The sequence below is a fragment of the Halichoerus grypus genome, chromosome 5 (genome assembly GCF_964656455.1).
Source record: "Halichoerus grypus chromosome 5, mHalGry1.hap1.1, whole genome shotgun sequence".
Taxonomy (NCBI): domain Eukaryota; kingdom Metazoa; phylum Chordata; class Mammalia; order Carnivora; family Phocidae; genus Halichoerus; species Halichoerus grypus.
The window spans coordinates 59,812,455-59,839,504 of record NC_135716.1 but is presented as its reverse complement, the minus strand read 5'-3'; positions in this window follow the sequence as shown (position 1 = coordinate 59,839,504).

Below are 27,050 nucleotides of genomic sequence, written 5' to 3'. Positions count from 1 at the left end.
AAATATTTTGAATGAGGCCATTTAAAGTCATATATAATATGTACAATGAGAAAAACTAAATATTTTCCCATGATATGTGAAAAAGATGGAGAAAAGAACTTCCATTCTTAGAAAGGGATTGATGTTCCTTATCAGAACAAAATAAAATTTTCTAGACATCAAATGTTCTCTAATTTCTGATGATGATGATTAAGATTTCTATTTATCAAACCTGATTCCAATTGCATTTATCAAGTTCTTAGATTGGTTTTGCCTTCAGTTGAGCAGGTAAATTCATGTTTTTACTTTATGTGACCAATCTTTCTTATTCAATTGAGGAGTAATGTATAGTTGCATTGTGTGCTCAGCAAAAGACCTAACACCATTCACATGTACATTTGTGATACTCACATGGTCAATGTTCATGTCAATTCAACTTAGTACAATAGTTTCTGAACCCCTTCTATGTTTCACACACTGGACTGGGTGCTGTGAAGGGTGTTCCATGGATTATAATGGCTTTCTCAATAGAACTTACAAATATCATGAGCAATCTCCCCAAAGTGAATGATGTGCTTGACATCCTTTACTTTATATGACCACAGTTCCCAGAAAACCAGTGTCTTAGTTCACAGGAATACTTGTCCCTACAGAATATGAGAGGTTCTCATTAGCAAGGACAGCTCCCATGATTCACTAGATGCACTGGAAAAAACACTGCTGTTGTTAACCTGTACCATACCTACCACAATCTTCCAGCCTCTGGAGATGTTTGAATGTAGTAAAGGAAGAGAGGAAAATGAATGGGGTAAAAAGGATAATTCTTTGAATATCAATCAGTAGGCATTAGGAATGTTCCAAAGGAGCTGAAAACTCATCTCTGTGATGGTTGACTTCATTGACCATTTATTTGCCTTATCATTGGTGAACATGTGGCACCTGCGGATTGCCACGTAGAACAGTGGCAAAGTTAAACATAGGCTGTGGGGTCAGGCCATGAATCAAGCTCCAACCCTGCCACTTACTAGTTGACTGACCTTAAGTTGACTACTTAAATTTTCCATTTTTAGTTTCCTTGTTATTAAAATATGATAGATCTACACATTCTCAGAGACTATCATGAAGATGAATGAGATGATTACATATAAAGGGATTAACACATGGCTTAGAACAACATCAATGTTCAATATCTTGCAACTTCTATTTTTATTTGGAAATGTTCAAGTCTTCCTCACAGCTACTTGGCAAAGCATATAGTATCTTTCAAGGTCCTGAGTGTTTGTTTTTGTTGTTATTATTGTTTAACTATTAAGTCACTATTGCTCTTTCTCCCCCTTTCCATTATATCTCTCACTTCCAGAAGTTAAAAAAGATATGTAATGAGTAGATGAGACACAGAAGCCAATGACAGAGACTGTTAGAATAATCCAGTGTAAACTGAAGGATACAGAGTTTGAAGAAATGAAGGAACTCAAAAACTGTGGAGTCTGCTTGAGACTCTCTCCCCACCCTCTCTGCTCCTTCCCCCCCCAAAAATAAATAAATCTTAAAAAAAAAAAAACAAGACAAATGGTGTTGGTACAAAGACACATAGAACTATGCCACAGAGGGGCACCTGGGTGGCTCAGTCGATTAAGCATCTGACTCTTGATTTCAGCTTAGGTCATGATCTCAGGGTTGTAAGATTAAGCCCTGCTTCCAGCTCCTCGCTGGGCATGGAGCCTGCTTAATATTCTCTCTCTCCCTCTCCCTCTGCCTCCCCCCACCTCTTAAAAAAAAAGAACTATGCCACAGAAAGACCCTAGAAATGGGTATAGATATAAATGGTCCACTTTGGCAAATGGATTTTTGCCAAAGCTACAAAGGGAAATGGGAAAAATAGCCTTTTCCACAAATGGTGATAGGACAATTTGGATTTCCATATGTAAAAAATATAAACCTCAATCCATACCTTGCACATAAAAAAATAATTTGAAATGGATTATGGACTTAAACATATAAAGTCCAAAGCCAAAAAACTAAAACTTCTAGATGAAAATATAGGAGAAAACGTTTGTTGCCTTGGTTAGGCAACGATTTCTTAGCTACGCCACCAAAGGCACAATCTACAGAAGAAAAAAAAAATCGATAAATCAGATTTTAAACTCCAAATTTAAAACTACAAAGTTAAAACCTCTGTAGAAACTACCCTAAAAGAATAAAAATAAAAGCCACAGACTGGGAGGAAAATATTTGTAAATCATATATTCAGCAGAGAACTTTATAAAGAACTCTCATAACTCAACAACATAAAAACAACTGAACTTTTACAAATGAACAAAAGATTTTTCTAAAATTTTATTTATTTGAGAGAGAGAGAGAGAGCAAGCAGGAGGAGGAAGATGGATAAGCAGACTCTGTGCTGAGTGCCACGCCCAATGTGGGGCTCAATCCCAGGACCCTGAGATCATGACCTGAGCCAAAACCAAGAGTCCAACGCTCAACCCACTGAGCCACCCATGCTCCCCAATGAACAAAAGATTTTAACTGACATTTCACAAAAGAAGATAACGGGTTCACACATAATCACATGAAAAGATGCTCAGCATCATTAGTCATTAGAGAAATGCAAATTCAAACCATCATGGGATATAATTACAAACCTATTAGAATGGCTAAAATTAGGAAGACTGACAATACCAAGTGATAAAGAGAATGTGGGACAACTGAAACTCTCATACATTGCTGGTGGGAATACAAAGTGGTACAGCCATTTTAAAAAAGAACTTTGCAGTTTCTTGTAAAATTAAACATATATTTACAATATGATTCAGCAATACAAACACAAGAGAAGTGAAAACTTATGTATACACATAAAACCTTGTACATGAATGTTTACAACATTTTTATTCATAACCACACACAAGAAACTGGAAAGAGCCCAATTACCCTTCAACTGATAAATAGATAAACTATGGTTTATTCATACAGTGGAATACTACTCAGGAACAGAGAGGAAAAACATTTTGATAGATGAAGCAATGTGGATGACATGAATGTAGTATCCTAAATGAAAAAAAAGTTAGATTCAAAAAATACATACTGTATAATTCTATTTATATGACATTCTGGGAAAGGTAAAACTTCAGGAGCAAAAAATAGATGGGTGGTTGCTAAGGGATTGGTGTGGAGAGGGGGTTAATTACAAAGGGGCTGCAGGAGGAAATCTGGGGAGGTAATGGAACATTTCTGTGTCTTGACTGTGGTAATTGCTACACAACTGTATGCCTAAACTGTCTAAACCCACAGACCTGTATGCCAAAAACACAGTAAATTTTCCTGCAGGTATATTTTTAAAAAGTGTCTAGAATAAAGGTAAAACAGGAAAAAAAAAATCAAGGTTTTGAACTGGTGTGGTTAAAAGGAAAAAGAACTAGCGTAAAAACTAGGGAAGATCTCAGAGAAGTAGAAAGAAAAGCAAAAATATTTAGCATTGCAGCAATTGCACTACTGGGTGTTTACCCCAAAGATACAAATGTAGTGATCCAAAGGGGCACCTGCACCCCAATGTTTAAGGCAGCAATGCCTTAGCCAAACTATGGAAAGAGCCAAGATGTCCATCAGCAGATGAATTGAGAAAGAAGATGTGATATATATATATAATGGAATATTATGCAGCCATCAAAAAATGAAATCTTGCCATTTGCAACAATGTGGATGGAACTAGAGTGTATTACGCTAAGCGAAATAGGTCAATCAGAGAAAGACAATTATCATATGATCTCACTGATATGAGGAATTTGAGAAACAAGACAGAGGATCATAGGGGAAGGGAGGGAAAAATGAAACAAGACTCAACCAGAGAGGGAGACAAACCATAAGAGACTCTTAATCTCAGGAAACAAACTGAGGGTTCCTGGAGAGGAGAGGGGTGGGCAGGATGGGGTGGTTGGGTGATGGACATTGGGGAGGGTATGTGCTATGGTGAATGCTGTGAATTGTGTAAGACTGATGAATCATAGACCTGTACCCCTGAAACAAATAATACATTATATGTTAATTTAAAAAAATTTTTAAAAATATTGAGGGTTGAGGAAGGGAAAGGAAAAGAGACTTTTCAAGCAGATAATGGCAAACATATTTAATGTTAAAGAAAGTTATCCAACTAATGAGTTGTTGAACACTACATCAAAAACTAATGATGTAATATATGGTGATTAACATAACATAATAAAATTTAAAAAAGAAACTAATAAAAAAATACAGGTAAATTAAAAAAAACTAACGATGTACTACTATATGTTGGCTAACTGAACATAATAAAAAAAAAAACTCTTTTCAAAAAAAAAGATAGAAAGTTATTGTTGACTTTCGAAAGAGCTGTTTTAGCAAAAGAATTACTCCATCTAGCAACTACTTTATCTTCTCTTAGGTCAGTAATACCTGAATTTGACATTTAGATAGCCACTCTTATAAGAAGTCTGGAAATGATAAGAAAAGACTAAAGTAGTTGCTAGATGGGGCTTCCGGTTCAAGAGACAGATTTTTCAAGATGGGGATAAACTTGGAAATGTAGGATACAGGGGCAAAGGATTCATAGAAGAAGGGGTGACTAAAGATGGTGAAGGAGGGAGAGATGGGAATGAGAACATGGCCCCTGCGGAGAATGGAATACGCAGAGGTTAGTCTGACTCTCTTCGGAGTCAGAGGCCAAGACCCGAGATGAGACAGTAAGATTATCACAATGATAATTGTGGGCAAAGGATTGTAAAGGGCAGACATTACTCCAGATGGCTTCTAAACTCTATTCCTTGTCTCTAATGGTGATGAGTCTTTAGACGTTGTAAAAGATTTTCATACAGCTTCTTGCTTCCCATGGTAATTTCAAAATGGGTCCGTGGGAGTTCTTTTTTGTAGCTTTGGCTACTCTGTCAGGCTTAGCTACTCAGTGGTGTAGCCAGGAAGGTGTTAAACTAGTGCCCCCTTGTGGGCTTAAGGGAAAATGGGGCCCATTGTACATTTGCAAACACAAACCTCTAGATGCATGATGCTCTGTAAGAGGAGTATGAAGGTGCTATGATATCCATCAACCTTTTCTTCTCCCTAAGGTAACCACGGTTTGGTCAAGTGTCACCTTGAATAAATATTCAGGGACAATGTGCAAGGAGAAATGTTAATAATGAGCAAAAATAACGTCTGAATGAATTTTACTTCCAGATGTGTTCAACTACATTTATAGCTTTCATTTAGACAAGCCTTGGGCATATATAACTTTTGGCATTAGGGGAAAAAAAGGAAACTAAAAAAAGTTCTGAAATTGTTCTAACTATTCCTAAGCTGTTACTTAATGGGTGCCCTTCATAAATCTGTTTTTAAGGCTATGGACCACTGACAGGGAAGCAATAGAAACCAATTTGCAGTGATGTCTGGAATGGGAAATTTGGGACATAGATGTTAAACATCAGCAAATTGAAAGCAATTCTTCATGAAAAGTTCTAAGAATTGATGAAATTTGACATATGTCATACCATGTTTGCCAATTAAATAAAAACCCTACAGAGACACACATAGTGTTTTAATTGCAAGAATAACACCTACGGTAAGGAGAGGCATAGCAAGAATCCTCATGATTCCCATTACCTCTAATTGGAATCAAACAGCAAAATCCCTAGCCACCAGAGTGGTATTCATTTCACAGATGACATTTGCTTTTTCTCCCAATTGATATTTTAAAATTATCACATAGGAAGAAAAATGTTTTAGGGCCCTGCTTAGTTCAATGTTCCAGCCTTGATTTGTAGGACTACATTCAGAGGCCAGGTTGAGCCCTTTTCCCACATTCATGTAGGGCCATATGGCAAGACAAAAATAGAATCAGGTAATTGTGGCTTTTCCTTCTAAGCCATCCTGTAAGTGGGAAAGTGCTGTGGAGAAGCAGAAAAAAGTGCGAATTTCTACACTCATGACCAGTAAATAGAGAATATTTTATGGTTGCCATCCTTAAATGGAAACAAAATGGCTTCGCCTTTGACTCATAACAGTTTTGTCCAGTCCACCGAGTTGTTCCCAGAAGCTGAGCACTTCCAGATCTGGAAATGATTCAACACAGCAAAAGTGAGCATCAGGATGTGCCCAAATGTCTATACTCGGGTTGACTATAAAAGTCTGATAAACTGAAAGCTGAAATTTATAACAGCTTCAGAGCTACCATGGTATTTATTTCTTGAATTTGCCTGGTTGGGGATTAATAAATCTACTGAGAAGAACTATGGGGAATTCCTTCCCGGACTGTTTGTATAGTGAAGAAGAATTAAAGTAACACGGCTGATAGCTGCAGTGGTATTTGATGACTGCCCTAAGTCTAAATAATGGCAAACACCTGAATGAAAACTAAAACATGCAGTATATTACCCTAGATTATTTGACCTGTCCAATATCCAAATACAGAAAAGTATAAACACAGTAACTTCCTTGCAATATTGTTCTCAGGATCCATCAGAATTTCCAAGGGAAAAGTGCTGTATAATAAGGACTATTTTTAGATAAAACCAACCAGAAGAATGAAATGACCCCTGAGAGTAATAATAAAATCCAAAGTAGAAAGGAATAGATACAGACATAAATTTATAAATCGGCCTTAAGGGGGACCTATGTGAGTAAATGAATGTCCTAATTTTTGGAATATACAGAAGGACAAGCAGAAGGTCAAAGACAGATGACTGGTAGATGTTAGTGATTAATAGTCCACTCCCTCACACGACTACCATCACTCTCTTCTTTATCACCACCTGATATATTATGAACGTATTCAGTGTTTGTCCTCCTGACCCCAGCACTATACATAAACTTTGTCAAAATCCCAATGCCTACACCATTGCTTGTGATGCAGTATGTACTCCAAGGAAAATGCAGATAGCTGGTGAATAAGGCAGAGAAAAATACAAAGGGATAAGAACCAGCATAAAAATTGCAGGGAGAAACACAAAATGTAGGTAGCTCATTGCTGTTAGGTGAAGCTGAAAGGTATAGAAGCAAAACATCTAGGAAGGGAACCAAATATTAGGATAATGCATTGGAGAGAGGCTTAGTGGAATTGGGAGCTAGGCAGCCATGTCGTGAGTGGTTTAACAACAAGCCCAAACTGAAAAATCTCCCTCCCAGTAGTCTTCCATAGCTCCTGTAAGTCCCCTTTGAGTTAAGGTAAGGCATTTGTTAATTCGCAATGAAAAAGCAGGAGGCGGGGTGTGCCTGCGTGGCTCAGTTGGTTAAGCATCCGACTCTTGATCTGTGTCCTGAGCGTGGAGCCTACTTTAAAAAAAAAAGAAAAAGAAATAGCAGGAGGCATAACAAAAAATATTTTCATGAAGCCATTTGCATGAATTTGTTTCTCAGATTGTCACTTACCCCTTCATTCTGTATGTGCTTTTTAAGATGACCACATAAATGTGTGATATAATACATGATAAAATGTCTCACCAATTATTTGGAAAAGTTTACAAAATTAAGATTGCTTAGAGATCAGGATTGAGACATATTTGGAGTACATGATGTGATATTCTTTCCACAGCACACTGAATTTCCTATTTTGATTAGGTTAATATTAACATAGCTTTGTTGTCTGTGAGTATTCACAGTGAGGGCACAAAAAGTGACCCCAGAGGCTAATATGGTACAGAGAAAGCAACTTGAGATATAAATGTGCTCTGAATACTCTACATACAATCAGCCACCTAATATTTCTGAGTTACAATTACTGTTCAAAGGCAGCCAGCCAGAGGAAATGTATGTACTAAAATTCTCTGGAGGTCTGGATTGGGCATGAGATAATTTTTAATCAGTGACTTATAAAATCTAATAAAAAATATTATTATTAAATATACAAATGACCCAAATTAGCCACCATGGTTCTATAAAGAACCAGATTAAATATAGCAAAGCAACCTTGTTAAATTGTCAAATAGAAAATGAAAGCATATGTGAGCAAGACAGGATTGAAAGTCATAATCTGAAAAGAACTGAATTAATAAAGAGAAATAAGGAAGGGGTAGGAAGGATCCATTCTGTGTAGACTGGGCAGAAAAAGATCTGAGGCTCACAGCAAAATAAATACTAACCAGTAATGTAAAAAGTGTCTTATGTGCTCTTGTGAAAGTTATTAGCATTAATGCATGAATAGGGATATAGGGGTTGGGGGAGGACATATATGAGTTGTTTTCTTGATTTTTTAAATTCAGACCAAGATGGAAGTCAACCAGCCATGGCAAGCTGCCTTTGCTACTCACACCCACCACATTAGGCTGTTGAGATCTCCCAAAATGAGGCCATCTTATCATAGATTTTCCCACAGTTCCCACTTTTTCCAGGCAATGGTGGCCACTGGTCTTGAGCATTCTCTCCTAATGTCCAACCTCACAGTCATGTGAGCATGAAGATTTAGTGAGAAGGAGAACTGAGGAACAAGCTCTTCGGTCCAATTGCTTTGCCAACAACACCTGGAAATTAGTGGCCACCCTTTGCAGCTGGAACAATCATTCTATTACTTAACCATCTCACCACTCCAACAACATGTCCCACAACCCCCACCCCATCACTGTCACCTCCCACCTGTCATCACTAGTGAGACAAAGGAGCTGACTGGGAATGTAGGGACTGAGCTGGGACATAGGTGCCTGGAACACACACACACAGGTCACTGGAGACCTGAATGTATCTTCAGTGTGCTGAACCAACTTGGAAAATGCTCAAAAACAATGGTTTTTGGGGTTTTTTTTTAAATTGATTATGGGTTTGGGAACTTGATCTGGAGAGGAAAAGAAAAATGAATTGTATGTATTTAATGAACAGAAGAGGATCCTGACTAGGGACTTGATTAAGGGATTCTGTTTGTGATGGTCAGCTGCCATTTTCTGTGCACTCGAGAATGGCTCAAAAGCCTTGCTCTGCAGCATGATGGCTTTAAGTTAAACATTAAGACCTTCCTAAATGAACGATTTCCTGAGATGATGAACTTTCCTGTGAAGATACATACAGCCTTTTGGAATGTTTGAAATCATTTACACTAAAGCCATGTGAATTATGAACTATCATCAGCAGAGGACTTCTTGGGACACATTTGTACATTTAAGGGAAAAAATAATCTTCAATGAAAGCTCAAGTGTACAGGATCTTCCCATCAGCTGGCCTTGAATATTGTCTTCTTTTCTCCATTCTCCAGATTTTTTCTCTTGAGCTCTGGAGCCATATTTTAAATAGGGTCATAATTAAAGTTGAAGAAAACTTTTAGGGTCCTAGGAAAGGGGCATGGAAATGACTGAATAGGGATAGAGGTATGTCCTTCTTACACTGGCCTTTTCTAGAAGGGCAAAGAGGCATGGAAGTGTTGGAGTAAGGCAACCAGATTAGAGATTTTGGACCCCAGGTTAGTGACTTAACTTGCTCTGTGATCCTGAATTAATTACCCTTTCTGAGCCTAGTATTTTTCTTACATGTAAAATAGGGATAATGATAATGATATCTAATTTGCAGTGACACTAATAGGATTAGTATTGATTTAAATAAGACCCCTGACATATAATTGGTACGCAAATTGTAGTCATTATTACATCTGTCCACTCACATTCCCCACCCAGAGTTATTACATATATTGTGATGTTTATCTCTATAAACATGGTAGCCAGACACCCAGCTAAATTTGATCTGAAATCTAAATTTCAGATAGGTAACATTCTTTCTAGTATAAGTATGTACCATGCAATTTGGGAGACATACTTATATTAAAAATTGGGGGCGCCTGGGTGGCTCAGTTGGTTAAGCGACTGCCTTCGGCTCAGGTCATGATCCTGGAGTCCCTGGATCGAGTCCCGCATCGGGTTCCCTGCTCGGCAGGGAGTCTGCTTCTCCCTCTGACCCTCCCCCCTCTCATGTGCTCTCTCTCATTCTCTCTCTCTCAAATAAATAAATAAAATCTTTAAAAAAAAAAAAAAAAAAGACCTAAAATGTGACGAACTTTTAAAAAAAAAAAAATTGTTTGTTGCTTATCTGAAATTCAAATTTAGCAGAGTGCTTGGCATTTTTATTTGCTAAGTCTTGCAAGCCTATCTACTCAGCATTTATTCCCTGTTTACCCCTTTCTAACTGCATGTAGATTTTCATTCTAGTAATGAACTGTCCCCAACCATAGCTGACTCCACCTGACCTCAGATGGGCTATGCATGGGTTAAGCCAATCAACGCATAACATATTTCATCCTCCTGGCCAAGTGACTGGTTATTTGGTGGGCATGTGACCTGAATCAAAGTGAATCTAGGGACTCTTGTTTGGAATATAGAATTAGAAATACTTGTTCTCTCTTGGACAAGGACAAGAAGTGAAGACTTCTCCCAAATTGTTGGTAATCATTTGGCACCATGAGGGAAGCTGACCCACAGAAAGCTGGGGAACTGCTCATCCCTGGAGTGGGATCAGCTTCCCTTGAGACACACGAACAAAACCTTTCTTTTTCTTCTTCCCCTCTTCCTTCTCGTTCTCTTCCTCCTCCTTCTCTTCCTTCTTCTCCTCCTTCTCCTTCTTCTCCTTCTTTTCCTCCTTCTCCTCCTTCTTCTTCTCCTTTTCAAGAAAGGAAGAAGTAATAAAAGATGCATCATAGGGAACTGCCAGTATCCCTTACAGGGTAAAAAATGGAACTAAGAGAAAATGTGTCCTTCTATGAGTTAGAATGCTTTAGGATCAAGTAATTAAAAAAACCTAACCCAGACAGATATAAACAATCAAGGGAATTTAAGGTTACTATAACATAAAATCCCAAGGGTAGGTTAGCTTCAGGTTTGTCTTCAAACCCTCTCTGGAGAAGCTCCCTATTTAATAGTGAAATCTTGCAACAAAGAGAAAGAGGATTTTTTTTAACTTAGCCATTTCTTCTATTGTTATTATTCCATAATTCTATGATGATTTGGCAAACTCGAAATGCAGCTGTACTCATCAGTTTTCCAAATTAATATTTATATAACTTGATGCATTTTCCAAGGCCAAATTTTTAGTAGAACTTTGCAAACATTTCATTGAATTTCAGTCTTATCTGCTTGAGAAATGCAAGCGTCACATTTTCCTATACGTATCCCAGAATTACTTTTGCCAATTCAGGATTTCATGAGTTTTCATGATAAGTTTGCATTTGTAAGCTTCATTTCCTGATTACTCGATTTGTGTCCTTGTAATTTATAATTCTGTGCATGTTCAGAATTAAAAAGACAAGAAAAAAATCTGGTTTATAGTGGCCCTTGCTGCCAAATTTAGATCTCAGATTCTTTACAGATATTTTTCCTACAGATGATTTTAATAAAATATATAATGATAATTGCTATGAAAATGAAGAACATGTGATAAGGAATCTTCCTTTCAACTCAGCAAACATGTTTTGAACATCTTTGTATCTAGCACTAGGATATTCTTACATACATAAACTACTAATATGCATATAATAGAAGATCCTTGATCCATGAATCTGAACACTGGAAACACACAAATAGTGGAACTGTTCTGAGATAATGTTTTCAAGTGGCTATCCATTTTCAAAATTATACACTGACATACTTGAAAATAATGTAGGTATATTGCAAGGAGCTGAAATGATAGCTCAGTGTTGCCCTGTGGGCCAATAGATGTCAAGGTGGCAGTCCGAGTAAGATTACACCTGGTAGGCTTGTGGGTACCATAGTACTGCCTCAGCTCTCAGCTGGTACATAGTTTGGAAGGCAACAACTTCAAAGTATAATATTCCAATCACACAAATATGTGCTGTATAAATCATTCCTTAGTTAGTATAATGAAAGAAATACCACAAGAATGCATCTAGTGCAACAGAGCAAGTTTTTCTGTACTTGCTGGGCTCCAGTGGAGTTAAGGTATCTCAGCTCCAGAAATACTATTGATTTGGACTAAGACAGATTTCAGCCTGCCCCAGTAAATTATTCCCTACTGGAAATACCATTTTATTAATAATTGAAACAAGAATGGCTAATACTTATTAAGTTGTTACTATGTCAGGAGCTGAGAGTTTTACATACACAGTCCTGTGGGTGAGCATCTTTCTGAGTCCAGAGGGATGAGGGGCCACTGGGCCCATTGCTGTAAGAGCAGAGCCAGCACAAGGACACCGTTCATCCTTGGGTTCTGCTGGCATCCTAAGCAGTAGGCTATGCCCCTTAATATCAGGGCTATGTGAGACAGGTACTAGCGTTCCCATTCGATACAAGAGCAGAGCTAGTCATTTCCTAAACTCACTATCTGACAAATGGCGAGGCTGGATTTAAATCTAGACTTCTGAACTCAACTTCATTGCTCTTCCTACTACCTAGCCGCTATAATCCCATTCAAATGCTTTATCAGTTTTTACTTATTTAGCATTAAAAGCTAGGAATGTCGATGACATCTCCCGTGACAAGAAGAAATGTTCAAGGATGCCTGGGTGGCTCAGTCAGTTAAGCGGCTGCCTTTGGCCTGGGTCATGATCCCAGGGTCCTGGGATCGAGTCCCATATCGGGTTCCTTGCTCAGCAGGGAGCCTGCTTCTCCCTCTCTCTCCCTCTGCTTGTGCTCTCTCTGTCAAATAAATAAAATCTTTAAAAAAAAAAAATAGAAGAAGAAATGTTCAATGACAGAGCTAAGACCAGTTAAGGAACTTTTGTGACATGATTGATTTGGGGGTGTAGGCTTTTAAGAAAATAGTAAGCCTCAAAAACAGCTCCTCTTTGGTCAGCATGAGTGAAGGTAGCTTAATCCAAGCAATAATGTTTTAAACCCATATGTTTCTTTTACCCACAAGACAAACAAAGAAAACCATGCAGACAACATTAACTTGAAGAGAGATGTTTTCCTCAAGATGAATTCAGATAGCATATACAAAGCTCTATTATTGGCATTGCTGAGAAATTGTTTCTTTTATGTAATTTAAATGACACTGAGTCTTTCCTTCAGGGTCAGGCTACAACTCAAAACACAACAAACTACAAATTAAGACCTCCTTTTCAAATTATTCTTTTGTTCCGCAGAGCTGGGGCTAGCCCTCCAAGTCAGAGAAATTCGTATTCTGGCACAAGGTTGCTGCTTTGAGCAGAACAGTCTTTAAGAATGGAAAGATTCTCCCTCAGATTGCTGAACGCTTGCAATCCCACTCCTAGTCAGCTCAGTTATTACAATTGACTATCAAGAAATATCACAGATCTGTACCTCTGAAACAAATAATACATTATATGTTAAAAAAAAAAAAGAAGAAGAAAAAGATAGCAGGAAGGGAAGAATGAAGAGGGGAAATCGGAGGGGGAAATGAACCATGAGAGACTATGGACTCTGAGAAACAAACTGAGGCTTCTAGAGGGGAGGGGGTGGGGGGATGGGTTAGCCTGGTGATGGGTATTAAAGAGGGCATATTCTGCATGGAGCACTGGGTGTCGCATGCAAACAATGAATCATGGAACACTACATCAAAAACTAATGATGTAGGGGCGCCTGGGTGGCTCAGTTGGTTAAGTGACTGCCTTCAGCTCAGGTCATGATCTCAGGGTCCTGGGATCGAGCGCCGCATCGGGCTCCCTGCTCGGTGGGAAGCCTGCTTCTCCCTCTGACCCTCTCCCTGCTTGTGTTCCCTCTCTCGCTGTCTCTCTCTCTCTGTCAAATAAATAAATAAAATCTTTAAAAAAAGAAAAAAAACTAATGATGTAATGTATGGTGACTAACATAACAAAATAAAATTAAAAGAAAATGACAAAGAAATAAAAAAAAAGAAATATCGCTTTCACTGTGAGGTCATGAGAAGCACATGGCATAGTCTAAAGGTCAGCTTGCCCATTTCACCTTCTATTCTGTTCTTTACATAAAAAAGGATCGTATGTGGTAGTGGAGCTTGTCATCTCGTCTATATGGGGCAGGTTCCAGAGCACGCTGTCCCTAACTATATAGGACTAAATGTTTGTGTGCATACATCTGTGTGCATGTTTGTGTGGGTACATTTTGACATTATTCCACCTGTTATCTTAGAAAAGGTCACCTGCCCTTTTAGACCTTAGTCTCCTTATTAATAAATGAAGGTATTGGACTAGATCAGTTGTTCTCAAAGAACGTCTGGAACATCTGAGGGTTCCCAAGGCACTTTCCAGTTTACCTTAAGGTCAAAACTATTTTCATGATGACATAAAGGTATTATTTTCCTTTTTCACTTCTATGTTCTCACCAGGGTACAGTGAAGTTTTCCAGAGGTGCCATGGCATGTGATGATATCATCAGTCGGAATGTGTGCTTATGGGGGGTTTTTTTTGTTGTTTTAAAATTATGTTTAGTATTAGTATCTAATACTACAAATATCAATATATATATTCCACATAAAATCTACTGGGTTCTCAATAATTTTGAGGTGTGTAAAGGAGTCCTGAGATCCAAAAATTTGAGACCTGCTGGACTAGATCATCTCTGCCTTGATGGTTTCTAACTGCTAATGCTAGAGTTAAAACATCCTATTTTTTTTTAATGATGGCAATGATAGATGTTAAATATTTAAATACTTTAAAAACGTCCTATTGGTAAGATAAAAATCTGTGACCTTTTGTCAGTTCCTCCTTTAAAAAATAATTATGCTGCTAGTTATTACATAGGCAGCCCTATGAACCCTTCTTGTCACCTCCTATCATTCAGAGAAAACCATCACGTTCTACGCAGATTGTTATCACCCAAAGGAGTCTCAGGTGATGTTCTATGAAACTATCTGTCCTTGTGCTCTCAGAGTTTTATGTAGAGTTTGTACTTGGTTGAAAATCTAATTGATAAGAACGCACATCTTCCCCCTTTTATCAGTTCTCTGATGGCAAGTTCTCCGCTGTTTTGTCTTTACCTGGGTTTTTCTAGGTTTCCCACAGTTTATTTTAAGTCAGATCCTGAGGCTTAAGCCAAAGGCTTGTTTCGCAAACTATTGTTTTAAGGTGTCAGAAAGAAGAATTGATCAATGTAAACTCTTCCAGTGGGTGCTCAAAAATGCCCACTGGCAAACCTCAAGGGGATAATTCCCAACTCCATCAACAGATCTCTTTGGAACATTATCTGTCTTCGACAGATTACTTCTGGATAAGTTACAAAGCTGAAAGTTCAATTTTTAATTTTGAATAGGAATTTTGATGCCTAATTAAAAAGATTGCAATTCAGGATGATATCAACGATCATTTTCTTTCCCAAAACTATTATATGGTAAAATAGGATTAACATGTTCATTTAATCAAGATAAAGTCCCTACCATTAAATGGTAGATCAGCTAATTAATTGCTTCCAAATCACTTTGGTAGTGCTGAAGAATGCTTTTCTTACTCTCAGACTTCCTATTTAACTGGATTTCCAATACATGGTGTATTTCTCTTGATTTTAAGTACTTCCTTTATTCTTCTCCATTACCTCATCTTTTTCCTCCTTGTTGGACTGAAGTGACAAGGGACGTTGAATTCATGATGAAAGAAGATGTAATTGAGCCCCGTGAACTAACCACAGGAAAATCTGAGTTCAAGCTCTGGCACCATCTCCCTTTCACTATCAAACCCTGGAGTTTCATAATCGGGACAATGTATATTGTTATAATACTTCATGGAGATGTAAAGATTACTGAGTACGTTTCCTTTGGCATCACTAGTCTAAAGAGCTAAGCAGAGATAAATGCTTTTCCAAATGCACTCCAGTTAAGTGAGGGTGCAAGGTCTGGGAAACAACTCTCTTCCAAAATGCCAATCAAGTCAACAACAGTAGAAACAAGATGACTAGAAGTATGCTTTTTTCACTTGTAGGAAGTTGTAATTAGCCTAATTTCTTTGGAGGAAATCTGAGGGACCTGTCTATAGCCTAAGAAGTAGAACCTGTTCTTCTTGCTGTGAAATTGACTTCATTCTGGTGTTGGTTTCAAAGGTAGGTGAAAAGAGCAGGGAGCAGGTCTCAGATCTGAATACCCACACTGCTCTATTACACTGACCACTTGTCTTTTCATTTGCTCTCTGGGAAAGTAGCAGTCAATGGTTTTCAGTGCAGAATCCCTTTGATCACTGCAGAGTTCTATTATGTTCCCATGGAAGAACCTGAACAATGGTAACATCTCTACAGCAGGGCTTCTCAGTCTCAGCACTATTGACATTTTGGAGTGGATGATCTTTGGAGGTGGGAAAGTGTCCTGTGCATCGTGGGATGTTTAAGAGCAATGCTAGTGTCTACCCATTGGATTCCAGTCACTTTCCCTCTCCACAGTGGTAACAATCAAAAATATCTCAGACATTGCCAAATATTCCCTGAAGGCAAAATCACCCTCAATTGACAACTGCTAGTCTATAGACTGCTAGTCTATAAAATGTCAGAATAAGAAGCTTGGTATCATGTCATGCTTTTCCCTCCCAAATTGTCATTTATTGACTACTTGTGGTATACTTAATGATTTGAGGTAGAAAACAGCATTAAATGGCATCAAAGCACATAATAGAGAGTAATAATCTTGTCTTTTAAAAAATTTATTTAGTTTCAAGTTTTTACTAAAATTCTAGTTAGTTAACTAGCACATAGTGTAATATTGGTTTCAGGAGTAGAATTTAGTGATTCATCACTTACATATAACACCCGGTGCTTATCCCAACAAGTGCCCTCCTTAATGCCCATCACCCATTTAGCCCATCCCCTGCCACCTCCCCTCCATCAAAATAAAATAATGAAATAAAATAAAATGAAATAAAATAAAATAAAATGTTGGCTAAAATAGAAAAAGAAAGTAATTATCTTTTCAACAGTCTTTCAGGTGTTCCTTTAATTGAGGAGAGAGCCTCTGTTTAGCATTAGGGCATCTTTAGTACCTCTTCAATATCTGCCTATGTTAGCAACCAAAGCAAGTGGGGCCTCAGGTGCAGAGCTTTCAGCGACATTATCTAGCTATTATTTGGTAACATTGTTTTCTTTTTATGGTATTTATTTTGTATGATTGTCTTCTGTTTCTGATAAATGGCACCGGTTGTCCTACTGATGTAAAGGTTTCTTTTAAAATTAATGTATTTGGTAACCACATTGGAAAACATTTACCTATGATTTAGCAGTCCCACTTCTAGGCACTCATCCCATGGAAACATGTATTTATATTCACCAAAGACATGTGAAGAATGTTTTAAAAGTCCCATTTATAATGGTCCCAAGTTGGATATTATCCAACTATCCACCAACAAATACACAAATATGCTCATACAGTGGAATGTATGCAGCAATAAGAAGAGTGAATCAAGACTACAACAATGTAGATGAATCTCAAAATACTGAATGAAAGAAGTCAGACCCCCCCCCACCCACAGAAGTACGTACTATATGATTCCATGCACATGAAGGCTCAAAAACAGGCAAAATCAATCTATTCTGTTAGAAATCAGAATAGTGGGGATGCCTGGGTGGCTCAGTCGTTGAGCGTCTGCCTTCGGCTCAGGTCATGATCCCACGGTCCTGGGACTGAGCTCTGCATCGGGCTCCCTGCTCAGCGGGAAGCCTGCTTCTCCCTCTCCCACTCCCCCTGCTTGTGTTCCCTCTCTCGCTATGTATCTCTCTGTCAAATAAATAAATAAACTCTTAAAAAAAAAAAAAAATCAGAATAGTGGTTACCCTTATAGAATAGTGACTGTACAGGGGATGAGGGGTCTTTTGGGTTGCTGGTGACATTCTGCCTCTTGATCTGGTGGCAAGGGTGTGTTCTGTTTGTAAAAGTTCATCTCACATGTAATTGTGATTGGTACACCTTTTTATCCATACATTATACTTCAATAAAATTTCAAATTTCAAATAAATAAGTAAAGTAGTAAGTAAATTAAGAGGAAAAATACTAAGCAATATTAAATAAATGAGTATGCAGATCATATGTCAAATAAGGGAACACAACGGTATATATGGTTTGCCATATAGACAGGAGGGAAGGGAAGGGAAACCATGGTTTTGTAGAACCCTGTTGTTACTGATGAGGACACCCAGGGCCAGGAAAAGAAGTGGCTTGCTCAGAGTCATCAGGTAATAAGTAATTGGTGGCTCTGCAACCATAATGAAAGTTTAACTCCCAGGCCAGTGCTTTTTGTGATGAAACAGGCATGTGCCAGATTTCCTACCAGCTGGTCTCAACCCTCAGTTTCCGGCACCCAATATTTCTGCCTCCTAACTCAGCCACTGGCCATGGTCACACCAGCACTTTGGAGTTTCAGGTCTAAAACGTATTGATCTGATGCACTTCACCTTCTTTGTCCAGTTTCTCCAGAATATCCAGATACCCAGGGTTCTGGGATAGCACTCAGCCCCCTGCTTCTGCCTAGGGTGGTCCCCTCATCTTTCCCTGTTTGTTGAAATAGATGAACAAAAGCAAACAGAGAACTACCAACCACACTTATTCTCATCATCTTAGTAGAAATCACACTGATAAATTCGAAAACATGACACTATTTTCAATGAATTTCCAATTATCATTGTTTAACATGAAAGCAAAATGCACAACACTGATTTAGAAAAGAGAAGAGGGAAGAGGAAAGGCTCTCTTCTTTCAGGGGAAAACATCAACTTGAAAAGAGCCTCACCAGGACCACACAGGGTAGCAGTCTCCTACCATTGTACTCTGATTCTCACTCATCAGTTCTTCCAAGAATCCTGCCCTTAAGCTCAGAACTGCAGCAGGGAAGGGGGAAGGGTGCTGGGTTTGGCAGGGGATGCTTCCAGGGAGGTCGCTTGTCTCAAGGTCACTTACCTCTCTTCATCATCTATGAAATAGGGACAAGAAAAATATGTCCAATTTATCCTACAAGGCTGTCATAGGAATCGAGTGCGAGAAAGTATGTGGCAGTGTTTATGAAATGTAAAGTCAGGTGAATCATTTCCTCCACGAAGCAACTCAAATACTTTACCTCTCCTAGTGGACACTGTATTTGGCATATTTTAATATTAAAATTAAAGTGGCAAAGCTAGTTAGCCTCCATAACATATGTTAATGTGGCAAGATAAAGCATGTCAGAATTGCCTAATTCATAATCATGTGACCCCATGCTTAAAGTTCTGTAAGAAGTTTTACATTTCATCGTAGCAACAAGAAATTCAACTTTAACAGATTTACAACTACCATGTCACTAGAATGATTATTCTCCTAGATGGAAGCACTTTTCTGCACTTTTCTCCATGATAAGCAGTGATGCATTCTGGGAACCCAGCCAGCTCCAGGGGAGAACAGGGCATCACGGAAAGTTCACTGTGCATAATATACGCAGCGACTCTATATCAGTATTAGAAATTATGCAGATGACATACTAAGTGACTGGGCTAATATTTCTTTTCATAATGCTACTATAGCTCTTCGAATATGAAATCAAAGTGAGACTAACACTGATCTTCGGCTTGCATTGCACTGAGATTTGAGTTCTTTTTAAAGTGATTTTTTTAGACCTAACTGGTATGATTTCTTATGTCATAGACCAAAATTATGTCAACGGCAAAGGCTTAATCGCTGTCTTGTCAATGTGTTTGGGTACAATGAAAGGCCCTTGTTTCTACTTAGGTGTGACAGTTACATCAGCCTGAAAGAACAGGAAAAGCTACTAGGATGAGAAATTCGACAGCAAAGGGACCCAATATTTGCAAGTGTACAAGTTGTTGGATTCCAAATAGCACGAGAGGAAGCCCTTTGGGCCGGAAGCTGACATGTCATTCTGCTGCCCTTCGCCTGACCTTCTCTAAACATAAGCCCAGACACAAAAGACACTGTGCTCCAAATGACTTTTTTACCTCCAGGCTGGTAACCCTATCGTCTTCCTGAATGACACCTCTACCACAACCACTTTTGTCAGGAAGGAAGTCTTTTAATTCTTCGAAGCTCAAAGCCAGCAATGTTCTTCACAGTGACCTTGAGGGACTGCTCACGCTTTGGTGCTTGGCAACTACAGATTAATTTCTATTGTTTAGCCCAGAGAACCCTGTCAAGGAACTATGGGTGCACGTTAGCCTCCCTGATGGGTTAAATCAGTTTCAATTTATTTGCAGATGAAGATGAATTTGTTTGTGATTGAGATTTTGTTGGGAATTACAGAACATACTAGGCTATTTAAAGCTCTATTAGAAAAAAATAGTGTGAAATATCAGTGGGGTTGGGGATGAATTCATTTGCCTCCTTGTAAGGACAGCAAAATTGTGAAAAGAAAAAAAATAGATGTTAAACTATTCTGTTAAGTCTACCAGGAGAAACAAAGCCGAAGTCTAGATTTGAGGATTGGCCTCAAATAGCTTCCTGTAATGAAAATCGGGAGAGAGAAACAATCCAAATGTAATGAAAACCAAGTTTGATTTAAATAAAGTTGTTGAAAGCTCTGAGAGAGAGTAGTTTTCCTTGCTTTGTTTTCCATTTAAAAAATCTTCTTTCTCACTTAGGCTACGTGAGAAATTGCCCAGAGATTACTGAAAACACTTGTTACATGAGACATCTAAGATACTTTCCTTCTGAGCAACAAGAGTAAAAGCTCAGGGGTCCACCAAAGATATCATTCAAGAACAGAGCTGCTGGGAGTTGAATTCGGAGATGCTTATTACAGTTCTGTGTCTTAGCCTTGAATTGCAATAGAAGAAGGTCTTCGGGATGGCTGCAACACCATGCACTTCTGGTTGTCCTGTGTGTTTTAGGGCCTGTGTAACCCTTATGTGCTTATGGATGTGTATGTGCGCATTTGTGTGTTTTCATTGAAGTGAAATTCACATAACAAAATATAACCATCTTAAAGTGTACAACTTGCTTTTTGTGAAACCATCACCTCTATCTAGTTCCAAAACATTATCACCCCCCAGTGAAATCCCGTATGCATGAAGCAGTCCCTCCCCATCCCCCTTCCTTCTAGTCCCCAGGCAACTATTAACCTGCTTATTGTCTCTGGATTTGCCTGTTTGGGACACTTCATATAAATGGGGTCACCTAATATGTGACCTTCTGTGCTCGGCTTCTTTCATTCTGCATCATGTTTTCAAGGTTCATCCACACTACAGCATGCATTAGTACTTTATTCCTTTTTATGGCCGAATAATATTCCATTCTATGGATGTGCCATGTTTTTTTATCTCTTCATCCACTGATAAACATTCAGGTTGTTTCCACCTTTTAGCTGTTGTAAATAGTGCTGCTGTGAACGTTTGTGTGTAAGTATTTGAATCTCTATTTTCAATTCTTATGGATATATCCCCGGGAGTAAAAGGGCTGGATCATATTGTAATTCTAATTTTAATCTCTTGAGGAACTGCCCACTGTTTTCCACAGCATCCTCTCATTACATATACATACTTGTATATGTAATCCCTCTCTCCTCTTTTACTACCTTTTTGAACAGGACTCAAGTGAAATAGATAAACCTTTAGGTGCTCTGTTCTTCTTGAATCTTTTCATTGTGGAATGGGAACTGCAGCGGTTAACTATTCCATTTGGGAAACCTTTCTGGGGGGCTGATAATATGAGAATTTGTTCAGCCTGCTTTGAGAATCACCCCGAGCTCCAAGTCTGTCTCCATACGGGGGGACAGCTATCATATTGGGGAAGTATTAAATACAGTTAACAGTTATTATTTTGCAGCCTTTTAAGGCCTGCATCTGAAGTTGGAAATTCTCCCCCTTCCCTCACATTTGTGTAGAGCAGCAGTGAGATTTTTATTTTATTTATTTTATTATTTATTTTTTTCTTAGTTTCAGAGGTAGAATTTAGTGATTCATCAGTTGCATATAACACCCGGTGCTCATTCCATCAAGTGCCCTCTTAATGCCCATCCCCCAGTTACCCCATCCCCCCCACCCCCTTCCCTCCAGCAACCCTGAGTTTGTTTCCTAGAGTTCAGCATCTCTTTTGGTTTGCCTCCCCCTCAATTTTCATCTTATTTTATTTTCCCTTCCTTTCCCCTATGTTCATCTGTTTTGTTTCTCAAATTCCACACATAAATCAAAAGAACCAAGCCCCTGAAGTCTTTGAAGTCTCTGAGATCACTGTGTACTTGTTACTTCTCCCTGATCACACTGCCTCTTCTTCTCATCCCACTCCTTCACAGATCCAGGGACTAGGCCCCTGAGTCTTGAGAGAGATGGAAGAAATTTGGCAGGTTGACAGAGGAAGGAAATTTCAGGTAGAGAAAATGTTCCGTGGAAACAGACATTTGTCAAGGGTGCATGAGGGGAAGATCTCTTAAGAAGGTATGGAGCATTTTCAACTTCTCTGAGAGGAAGTAAGGAACCTGTTGACAGGAAGTAAGGAATCCCCTATAAGCCAGGAATCGCCTCTTTTAAAATTTATCAGTTTTTATTTTTAAATTTTCATCCAGTTAGAAAGAAAGCTCCTATGCTCTGTCAAAAAAAACCCACAGACACCTCTGAACCCTACACATTGCCCAGTTCATCACGGATCCATAGAAAGATGAGGTCTTGACATTTTGGAAATAATTCAAACCATTGTTTAAATTTTGAGACCATACTTGTTTTTACTCAGTCTTTCCTATGGGCTTCCAAGTTCTCCAAAATTAATAAATAAATAGAAGTCATTTAGCCATTTCTGAGAATTGCTTATGTTAGAAAGACATTTCCACTCTGTAGTCTCCCAGCATCCCTTTACTTTGCAGGTGAGTGTTGATACAAACATTCCCTGATCCCTGAGCGCTCAAGTGGTCTAGAGTTTCTCGTTAAACATTGATTTGAAAAGGAGTTCATTCTCTCTGTCTTCAAGTCATAATGACTTCTCCATCTTCACTCATTTATTGGGGAGACAGCTTCCTCTTGGAACTACTTTCTTGGCTTTTGAAATGTCACGGAGTTAGACTCTTGCTACCAGATGGCTTCATAAAGGGCCTGGTTTACTGCCTTGCGCCCCCTGGTGGTGAAAGAGGTCTTAGTTGACACTCCCGGTAGTTAATTTATGACCCCAGGCTTACTTGAACACAGTGCAGGGGCGGATCAGTCTTGATCTTTTTCTTTTTCACTGATATATTTAAAAGCCATTTCTTTTTTTTCTCTTTATTGATAGACCATCTTCGTACAGACATATTCTATGTTGTCTATTTTCCATTTTATCCTTGTATTATGAAGTCTTTGAAAATCTTGCCTCTACATTTTCTCTTACCATGGAACACTATTACTCACAAGACCAGGAAATTTTAATGGTATCTCAGCTATCATTTCTTTTCCCTATTATCTAAAAATGGGAGAGCTCATGTTTAAGAATTGTTTCCGGGGCACGTAGGTGGCTCAGTCGGTTAAGCGTCTGCCTTCAGCTCAGGTTGTGATCTCAGGGTCCTGGGATCAAGCCCCGGGCTGAGGCTCAGACTCTCTGTTCAGCAGGCAGCCTGCTTCTCCCTCTCCCTCTGCCCCTTCCTGTGGCTCGTGCCCTCGCTCTCTATCAAATAAATACATAAATCTTAAAAAAAAAAAAAAAAAGAATTGTGTTTCCAATGACTTGAGTAAGTAGTGATGTTATGAGAAAGGGGTTGAAAAGGAACAGATCTTCTCCCAGGTCTACTGGAAAAGCCAATGTAATGGCTTGTGTGTTGTTCCTAGAGAGGTACAAGGTTGAGCTAGGGCAGGAGCCAACACTGGAGACAAGTTGGGGGGTGCCAGGTCACCAAAGAGCCACTGCTGAACTCCCTGGAAGGAATTTAGTTGAATCAATTATGGAATAATCCACACTCTTTTCTCAGTTATTTTCAAGATGCAGTGCTAAATGACATGAGTGAAGTGCTGAGAACTCTGGTCTAGGGTCATGGCCTGTTTTATTATGTATAGTTTAAAAATGTAGTTAAGAGGTTGATGGTGTGAATAGAGAAACCATCACTCAAAAGAGAGTGTGGACTCCCAGAAACACTACCTTTGAGCTCCTTTTACACACTGCCAAGCCAGGCCCTCAGGTTTAACCTGATTTGGATGTCAGACAGTGTCCCTTTATTTTAAGGGGGTCATGGATTCTGTTTTGCTTTCCATGCTTTTTCCTGAAAGTGTGCCATAGCGTTGGTGTACCTTTCCCCAAAGTGAGTCAGACGTGCTGACCATTAGAACACCAAAGTGGTGGTTCCCATAGCAGCCAGAACCACATGGAAGCAAACAATAAAATACCAACACTGTTCTTAAACCCACTGGAGAACTACGATCACTAGAGCAAATCAAGGATGTAGTCAAAACGCTGTGCCTTTCTGAAGTTGACATTTCTTTTCCAAACTGGAAGAGCTGTACCTCCTTCTCTAAAGGCGTCTTAACAAAATGAATATTAGAGCCACTCAAACTTTCCATGGAAGGACGCTCTTAAGCTTCCTCTTGAATGCATGGCTATGGCTAGGATGACGTTATATGGTGGACTCACAAACAAGACCCTTTTGTGGACTTTCAAAGTAAAGCCAGATGTTATTTGCTGCTTCCACAGAGACTAAATGAGGTTTCAGGTAAATCAGATATATGCATGATTATAAAACTGCATGGTCCACTTCACTGAAATCTGCACTGGTGCAGAACATGATCTCCATGGTACAACCTTAAAATGTTGAGCTGCACATTTCCCTGGAAATATTTTCAACTTACACAGAATCCTATTTGGGTGAAATAATTATAAGGACTCACCAGTTTTAGAATATTTATCTTTGGAACAAGGGTAACAGAACAAACACATGTTCTTAGAAATATGACCAAAAAAGATTTTCTTGATTCTGTGTAAATGAGACCCAGAAGACATTAACTAGGAGGCAAAAAAAAAAAAAAAAAAAAGAAGAAAAATTTCTGGACTGATACATTTGCGTGCACAATAGGGAGACAGCATAGCTTAGCAGTTAAGAGCATGGACTCTGGAGTTAGCAGATTTGAGTCTGTCTGTGACCGTAACATCTCCAAGTCTTGATTGCCGGCCTTCCCTTAACAGAGAAATTACAGTGATAGCAATACTTCCCATTTGTTGAGTATTTCCTGGGTGATGGACACCGTGTCACAGTTTTATCATTTAATCCTTTTAATCATTTAATCCTTAAAACAGCTTTAAAAGATAGGTACTGTTACTGTCCAGTTCAAATCAAGAAACTGAGGTAGAGGGCGCCTGGGTGGCTCAGTTGGTTAAGCGACTGCCTTCGGCTCAGGTCATGATCCTGGAGTCTCCGGATCGAGTTCCGCATCGGGCTCCCTGCTCAGCAGGGAGTCTGCTTCTCCCTCTGACCCTCCCCCCTCTCATGTGCTCTCTCTCGCTCTCTCATTCTCTCTCTCAAATAAATAAATAAAATCTTTAAAAAAAAAAAAAAAGAAACTGAGGTAGAGATAATTTAAGTGAATTGCCCACATACTTCATAGAAATAATCTGTGAAGTAAACAGTTACTGCAGTGTCTGATATATATTAAAACTAATAGATGACACCTATGATAGGAATGGATATTTTGCACGATGTGTATCATTTCAAACTACCTTCTGTTTTCTTTTGAGATCTATTTCTAAAAACTTTTTTTCTCATTTTCTTTTTTCTCTAGCTTTATGGAGGTATAAATGGTCTACAGAAAACTGCACATAATTAACGTATACAATTTGGTGAGTTTGGAAAGATGAATATATTTGTGTTACCATCACCACAATCTAGGTAATAAACATAACCATCATCTCTAAAAGTTTCCCTGGGTCCCTTTGCTGGGGTTGTTTTGGTTTGGTTTGGTTTGGTTTTTGGTGGTAAGAACACTTAACGTTAGGACTACCTCTCTTAACAAATTCTTAAGTACACAATACCTTATTATTATAATTATTATTAATATTATATTAACTATAGGTACTATGCTGTACAGCAGACCTCTGGAACTTACTCCTCTTGTATAACTGTAACTTTATGCCCATTTTCTAAAGTCAAATTTTAAATCCTAGAAACTAATCATCCCCCTACAAAAAAAAAATAGGCAATAGATTCTCAAAGGAAAGTTTTCTTATGCTACTTTTTTTTTTTTCTATTTGGAGTCACCATTAAATGTCAAGGGGCAGTTTTACTTTAATAAAGCTGTTTTATGTACTCTAATACTGGTCACTTCACTTCCAAATTTTTTTATACATTTTTTTTCTGTGTTTTTGAGAGGACATTTCACCACTAGTTTTTAAAGACTTGCTTTCTCACCTATTGTGAGAAAAGTATAGAGCAAAATTTCTTTAGGGCAAATTTCTTCCAGTGAAAAGAAAAAGCCTAAAAATAAATCAGAGCAATCTAAATATCCATAAGTGCTTTAAAAGAAAATATTAGGATCCTCATATTTATACACATACAGAGATATACATATTTCCTTGAAAGTTGGACAAGAGCCCAACTCTTGACAGTTTCTGCAATGATGAGAAAAAAAAACAAATGCATATGTAGCCATGATATAGTGAAAACTCTCATAAGCCTTATTGTTTCATGCCAGATAAAATAAAAGTGAGTTGATTGGGAAAGAATTCCTAATAATGCCAACGTCATCAAGAAATACGTTAAAAGATCTTGTAGTGAAATGAAGGCCAAAACAGATAATCATGGACTTATTACATAAATAATAATCTGTCCTTCGTATTGTGGTTGTGGCCCATAAATCTTGATTCATTTTTCTGGCAATGGGGATGAATGTGCACTGACCCCTTCACACAGTCTTGTCTGGACCACCTTGTGATGAGGGGCAGGAATTTATGGACAACGGGTGGGGTTTGAGTGCAATCCAGAACATGAATCAGGGGCTCAGCTTGCTGGTCCAAATCCTGTCCTGGCCATGCTGATTTGAGGCTCTAACCACAGGAAACCGACAGCTTCTACACAACTTTATTTCCAGAGTTTCAAAGGATACTCCATTTACCTTTATTGAACTCACTCTTCTAAAAATATAGTTCTTATTAAGGCTGACAACAGCAGGTATGCACTGGGACACCACTATCTCTTCTGAATATGGTGTCCATGAGTTAGAGGTTAGTAAATATTTGGATATAGCCCTGAGTGATTGCAGAGTACAACATAACCTGTTAGTGGAACAGACCTATCAAAAGTCAGAAATCATATCACATTTTAAAAAGATCAATGCAAAATCAGACATTCAGAATTTAATGTCTAA